A 7567-nucleotide genomic window follows, 5' to 3' on the forward strand; every position below is an offset into this window, starting at 1 on the left:
TACCAATTACTGAATACTTACTGTTTCAATCAGCTCTTACTGTGTAACAAACAGTCCTGAGACACAGCAGCTGAAAACACCGTTCACTTAACTCATGATTCTACAGCAGCTTGGGCTGGGCTCTGCTGGGAGGTTCTTCTGGGCCCAGCTGGGCTCGTCCACGCGTTGGTGGTTGTCTGCTGGGTCGGTGCCGGGCTGCTTGTTTTGTGCTGGGGAGAGCCCAGCGAGGGGGCTCACGGCTGCCCTTGTGGTCCCTCATGCTTCCGCGGGCTGGCTGGGCTTGCCTACGTGAGCGTACGGGGCTCTGGAGGATGGCGCGAGAGCTCGTGAGGCCTGGATTCAAAACCGTTGCACCACGGCTTCTGCTACACTCTATTGGCCAAAGCAAGTCACAGCCCAGCCTGGGCTCACAGGGTGGGGAGACAGACTTTATCTGTGGTGGGGGAACAACGTCTCATCTCTGAGGCTGTGAAAACCTGGGGCCATGTTTTCAGTCTGCCACATCTACCTTGGTCCACATGCTGTTCTAAGTGCTTAGTACACATTCAATCCTTGCAGTAATCCTCTTGTGTAGTTACGTTATTGATGTTATTGTTGTTATTACCCCCATGGTATATAGGGTGTGTGGCTGTGAGGTCTCAGCGTGCTTTCATGTGAACATGGGGAAGGGGCCAAGACATGAGCTCTCTTTACATAGCTGAGTCTTGCATGCCTCCAACCCTTGGCGTCCTGTGAATGACAGGACAGATATTGACAGCGGCCACAATTGGCTGAGGGCTGGCTGCGAATCCTCACAACAGAGTTACCCGTGTCAGGACCACTGTTGTCTCCATTTTCCAGAATAGGAGACCGAGGCACACAGAGGTTAAGTGCTCTGTCAACGACACACATCTAGAAAGAGACGAGATGAGACCACCTGTGCTGAGTGTCTTCTATTTGCCCCCTGCCCCACTTGCTCTGTGCCCCAGGAGCCTGACTTGTATGGGCTGCATTACTGGCTACCTTACTCTCCAGCTCCTGCTTGGGTTTGGCCAACGGGAGGCATGGTAGAGACCAGAAGGCAGGAGCAAGGTCGGAGGATTTTTTCCCTCAGCTTTCTTCCTCCACCTTTGGCCAGGGCTCTGGTCAGGCAGCCCTTGCTCTGCTGCTGCCTCCCTTGGGCTCTGGTACCTGTTCTCCCTCCTCCCTTTGCAGCCTTGCAGGGGGTACTACCCCTGTCTTACTACCTGGGGCTTCTGTGCTATCCTGTGTTGGTTTCCTTAAATTCTGCCTCCACCTTTGGCAGTCCCTTTGTTAAACTTTCCTCAAATTACCTCCTTTTAATGCACCATCGGATTCTTGCTGGGTCCTAAGTGAACCCCACCTGACTCAGCAGTCTGTGTATTTCATATTTATTGAAAAGGTGAAAAGACTGGAATACTAACAAAAAAAGTGCTAAGTGATACCCAAAGCTGAACTCCTTGAATGATAAAATCAAAAGTCTAAGATGAAAATGAGACAGAACAAGGTTGTCTCCACGCTGGCCGAAGGCGGGAGGGCCTGTTTCTCTCTGGACGGACACCAATCTTTGAATACTGTTTCTGTGTTATTTCCAAAGAGCTTGGATTGCATTTTAATTAATTTGCCTTGAAATTAACATACTCCACTTTTTCTTGAGCGGGGCTCAAACTTTCCAGCATATCCTATTGCAAGGAAATGCTTCCATAAATCAGGGTGAACATGGCATTGGAGACAGAGGAGGGAGGGAGATATTTATATACAGGTGTTTTATATTCTGCTCTTGTGCAAAATTTTAAATATATATTTGCAAGAGGCATTTTCCAGACTGGTAGCCAATAAATCCTGAGGACATTCTGGGTGTGGTTGTTCCTCTATCTCCAAGTGATGTGTTACAGCCAGGTACACCTGTTTATGCTGGACTGTAGGTAAAGATAAAAGTCAGATTAGACCTGGCTTCCAGTCCAAGCTCTGCCATCCACTAGCTGTGTGACCTGGTGTATGTTATTTAGCCTCTCTGAGCCTCAGTTTCCTCATGTGTAAGCTAAACCAATATTCAAAGGAGAGACAGGCAAGGAGAGAAAGCTCCCCAAAGTCCTCAGGCCCCTTCTCTACACTCCAGCCGCCATCTTTCCCATTGGGTGGTCCCTGGTTGTGATCTCAGCAGCTATAGGGACCCCAAAACTCTCAGATATGTACTCTGCCTGGAAGGATTTGGAAAAGCTAAAAGGCTGCCCACAGAACCAGGTCTTGTGGAAATGTCGTCTGATTTGCAGAAGAACTGAGAGGCTGTCTCATGGAAGAATGCGTTCAAGCTTGGGTTCAAACCTGACTCTATCTCTTGTTAGCTAAGTACTAACTCAGTGGGGAGGCAACCTCACTTTTCTGATGCTGCCTTTCCTGGATTTGGAATAGGATAATAATAGTTCCCTTAGAAGAATGCTGGGGGAGTTCAATGAGATGCCATGCACTTAAAGCCCTCACCACTGCCTAGCACACAGTAAGTGCTCAAAGCATGGCAGCAGAAGCCAAACAAAGAGAGAAATGTGTATTCACAGACTCACTAAATACTGACCGAGCTCTCGCCTAGTGGGCTGCATACCGCATTAACAGGCAATAGAGTGAGGAATGAGGCAAACACAGTCTCTGCATTTAGGGCAAGATAGAAATTTTATCAGTGACACAAATAGCTAAAGAATTTCAATTCTTAATAAAGCTAAGAAGGAAACAAATAAGAAGAAAGAGAATCAAGGGCAGGCTCCTCATTTGGGGGGTGGTGATCAAGAAAGGAAGAGGCATGAAGTCGCAGATTGTTAGCTCCGGTGATGGCAGCTGTCATGCAGATAACCCCCCAGTCTCAGCGCCCAACACAATAGGAGTCGATTTCTTGCCCGTGTGACACTAGATTGTGGATTTCCCAGATGTCTTCCCACGTGGTGATTCAGGAACACAGGCTCCTTCGATCTCGGGCTCAGCTATAGCAATAATAAAGAGGTCGGCAAGGCTGAGAATACAAGACCAATCTACAAAAATCAATTGTGCTTTTATATACACTAGCAAAGAACAATCTGAAAATGAAATTAAGAAAACAATTCCACTGACAATAGCATCAAAAAGAATAAAATACTTAGGAATAAAGTTAACTGAGTGCAAAACTTATACGATAAAAACCACAAAATATTGTTGAACAATATTAAAGAAGACCTAAATGAATGAAAAGATCCTACGTCTCTATCCTGAACAAGGAGAAATAATGTATATGTATGAAAAATACTTCCTAGCTCATAGGATAACTTGGGGGGTATTCAGTGATGCTTTGTGTATGTGACCATATGTATACAATGACTATGTATGAAAAGTACTTCTTAGATCATAGGACAGGGGGGAGGTGGGGGGGAGTCAGCGATATAATATATACCAGAACATACGGAAATAATGTTTATATATGAAAGCTTCTTCCTACATCACAGGATAGCTGGGGGTTCAGTGATACACTGTATCTATGAACATATGCATACAAGGTTTTTGTATGGAAACTCCCTACGAGCTCTTGGGAGAGCTGGGGCTCCGGTGACTCAATGTATATCTGAACCTATGTACCCAATGTATGTGTATGAAGACTGTTTCCTAAATGAAGGGCTAGCTGGGCATTCAGTGATGCAATGTGTATCTGAACAGACCCACACAACATACCTGGATATACAGTGTAAACACAGTATAACTGAAGCAGAACAATTCCTTTCCAGTGCAAGATCTCCCCAGAATTTCTGATTGTTTTAATAGTATTTGACATTGATTGAGGACTGACTACGTGTTAGTTACTCTTCAAGTTTTTTACCTATGTTTTCCTGTTTAATCTTTCCAAGAAACTTTTGTAGTTGCTCTTGTAGCACTCAAAGGCTCAGAAAGGATGGGTCACTTGCCCAAGGTCACACAGCTAGTTATTGGCAGACTTGAATGAAGTCTGTCTGACTTGCAGGCTCTTGGCTCTAGTTGCAAGGACAGAGTTGCTGTCGTGTGCCATGCTCTCTGCTTGAGCTCCAGGGGAAGAGGAGAGTGCTGGCTGCGTCTGCCACATCTGTGGGACATGGAGCCTTCATCTCCCACCCCCCACCCAACTATGGTCCCTCACAGAGTATTGCGCTGGGTCCACAGGGTCCAAACTGTCTGTTCTGACTGTGAAAGTGGAAGTGACACCAGGCTGGCCCTCCCCTGACTACTGGCGAAGCTCCAGAGTAGCCTGAAGGATAATGTCCTGGGGTCACCACCAAGACCTGTGGCTTTTCCTCAGGGCACATGATGCCTGTGAAATGCTTTCTGTAAGCTTCCCCAGAGATCACCACCCTCACAGAGCCTTGTGTGTAGGGAGATATGTTAAAACAAAACAGAACAAAACAAAAAACGAGATCCAAACTCCAAATAGCTATGGACCCAGAGAGTTGCAGTCTGCATCCTCTTCCTGGTTTTTCTTCCTGTGAGTTAAAGTCAGGAAAAGCCAGTCCTCACAGCTTTCCCGGAGGTCCTGTTAGAGTGGGAAGAAGGTGGCACCACACTGCTAGGCGCCCCTCCTCCCGGTCGGTGGTCTCACAGCCCTGTCTCCCCTGCCCATGAGCGCTGCTGCGGGGTCAGAGGCACCTGGCTGTGAATCTGGGTCTGCCACCGAATGGTTGAGTAACTTGGCAAACTTTGCTTCTACGAACTGAGCATCCTTATCTGTGACATGGGGCTAATCGCCATCTTAACACCATGTGACACAGCTATTGTGAGCAGTGAGTGAAATCTAGGGTGTTCTAAGAGGTTGAGACATGGTGCATATCTGCTTTAAAAATGCTTTTCCTCCTAAGTGGTTAATAAATCTGCAAGAATAAATATAAATGAACTTGGGAAAGTATGCTGGCCTCTCTGTGCCCCACACCACACTGGGTTCCCTTCTGTGTGTTCTAGAACGCACACTCTCTCTCTGATGCTGGAATTCACCTTCATTGTCCTCTGGAATGCACCCCTTCTGGGATCTAGACTACAATTGTCATTATGTTCTAGGATGGTTGTTCTCAAACTGTGTTCTTCCTTTGCAGACCGGGGTTCTGTGGCAGTGACTAGGGGTCATCTCAGAGAGAATGGGGCTGTGGGCATGTGGGCTGAAGGCTTCTCACCCCTGACAGAGCGGCTCTGTTCTGAAGATCTGTTTCACACCCTGGGAGAGAGTTTATTGGAAGAAAATGACTCACTTCTGCGTTATAGACTGAGCTGCAGGGTTAACATGAGCACCAAATCACTAAAGTTGGAACATCAACAAATTGCAGAGTCCAGGTTACTCTGGGGAGGAGTGAAATCCCGTAAGTAGGCGGGGGTGGGCTGAGCGGTGTCTTTGGGGTGTTGCAGGGCAGAGTCCCCACGTTTACCTCTTAGTGCTACAAAGTATTCAGTTACAGGGTTAGTTCTTGGAGGCAACATGGAGAAAGCCTTTGCTGGGTGCTAATGGTCCTTCACAACTCTCCAACAGGTGATAATTTCTCCTTTTCACAGAGAGCAAGGCTCAGCTCAGAGTCATTAGAAGGCAATTGTAGGTAACTTTGTTTCTTTGTGTTTATATTATCTCATTTTTATAGAAAAAAATGATGCTAGTGTTTCATTTACGGCAGGGTATAGTATTTCCTCTTAAAATAATTGAGCAAAAAGTGAGTGTATTTAGAGAAAACATCGAGTTGATTCAGCAAAAATCATTGCTGGAGGCTGAAACCATGAGTGCGTCTGTTGGGAACAGGGCATTTGCACTGCTCAGCGGATGTCCCCGTGGATTACTTCTGAACTGCAATGGAAAGAAAAGGTGCTCGTATGGTGGAGAATCCTGGGGACCCCCACCTTGGCCAAGTGATCAAAATCGTAGCACCATTCACGGGACAGATGACATCATGGGCCCTGATAGGATGCCCTGAGATGGACACAGCCTCACTTCAGTTCCTACCCTAAATGCACAGCCTGAGTCTAATAATGAGGAAACATCAGACTAACCCAAACTGAGGGAAATTCTACACGACACTTGGCCTGTACAATCCCAAAATGCGTGTCATGAGAAAAGACTGGGGATGTCTCAGATCTATGGAGACCGAAGGGATGGGACAACCAGCGTGATGACACATCACCGGGTTGGGAAACATTGTATAAAGGACATAATTGGGACTAGTGGGGACACTGGAATATGAACTGTTATGGGAGACAGCAGTGTATTAGTGACAACCATCCTGAAATTCATAATTGTGTCAGGGTTTGTGAAAGAATGTTTTTGTTTTTAGGAATTACGTACTGAAGGGCTTGGGGATGTGATGTCTGCAAACGACTCTCAGAAAAGTCAGCAATAGTGACAATAATGTGTGAGTGAGTGTGAGTGTGTGTGTGTGCGAGTGAGAGAGAGAACCCTAACACGGCAACATGTTAACAGGGGAATCCAGGTGGAAGGCGTGTGGTTGTTACTTTACTTGCAACTTTCCTGCAGGTTTGACATTTTCCAAAATAAAAAATCTTAAAAAGACAAAGCGAGTACCTGGTAATGAAGCAGAGGGTGTGATGTGCAGGGGTGAGGTGGGTACAGCCCTCCTCCGTCCTCAGACGCACGAGCAGACCTCTCCGGAGTCCACCAGCTTTCTCGTTCGAGGCTGCCATACCCACCAGCAAACAAACCCCATCTGTAGACTCCACCAATGAAGCGCATATATAATTCAGCTGGAAAACAAAACAAACCATGAGCTTCAGCAAGTACCGTGCAGGGGCCTATAAATGTGCAGGTTCCTCTCATAAACAGAGCATGTGAGAACATGTTCTGGCTTCCTCCTTCACCAAATGCTCTTGCAACTTAACAGTCCCTCTGACCCTATTCTTTTCTTTGTTCTTTTCACCACCTCCCCCCCACCCCCCACCCCGCACCGTAAGATTTACTGGTGAGTTCTGTTTGGTTCTTGCCATCTTGCAGTCAGAGTTTCTCCAAGCGCCTGTCGTGGCTGCTGGCTGCCTAATTGTTGTTTCTCGGGTGGAATAAACAGCCCCCTGAGACGTCTGTTTAGTTTCCAGGGGGTTCCTGGTGAAAGGCAGCAATCCTGGCTGCAGCCTGCAAGCTTAGACAGCCGGGCAGCCCCAGAGCAAAAGAAAACCTGTGCCCTGGGCCTCGAAATGAAGCCTGGACGCAATATCCTCTGCAATGAGCACCCACAGATAGTCGTCCTTTCTGTTCCCAAGTCTGGCAGTGAGACAGGCTGACCGGCAGGCGTTATAATCCTGGGGCATGCCACCTCGGTGCACGTGGGCTTCCAAGACCAGCTGCATATTTGGAGACACCTTCAGAAGAGGTCCGGGTACCAGGGATGTGGACCTGGGAGGGCTACGATCAGCGTTGAAATCCCTCTCAGCTTCATCCGTCTTCCGCTTCTCCTTCCTCGGCCCTGACCCCTTGCCCGGGCTCCCGCCTCTCTTCAGTGGAGAGGCCTGCTGAGGAGCCAGGCACAGGAGCTTCTCAGGAAGTCAGCTTCCAGTGTACTGGGGGATGGGCTGCCCTGTGTCTGCCTCCCAGGTGACTGAC

At 47.7% G+C, this 7567-nt stretch overlaps 1 long non-coding RNA gene across 1 annotated transcript; it reads right to left on the reverse strand.

Annotated features, from left to right (window-relative positions):
• Positions 1 to 2648: 2648 nt before the first annotated feature.
• LOC147913078 (uncharacterized) lies at positions 2649 to 6701 on the reverse strand. Its single transcript, XR_015549176.1, has 2 exons — positions 6539 to 6701; positions 2649 to 2972 (listed from the first exon to the last, which is right to left on the reverse strand). It is a non-coding gene; the product is annotated as an uncharacterized LOC147913078 (long non-coding RNA).
• Positions 6702 to 7567: the final 866 nt, after the last annotated feature.

The sequence above is a fragment of the Ceratotherium simum genome, chromosome 30 (genome assembly GCF_057802395.1).
Source record: "Ceratotherium simum simum isolate JZ-2026a chromosome 30, ASM5780239v1, whole genome shotgun sequence".
NCBI lineage: Eukaryota > Metazoa > Chordata > Mammalia > Perissodactyla > Rhinocerotidae > Ceratotherium > Ceratotherium simum.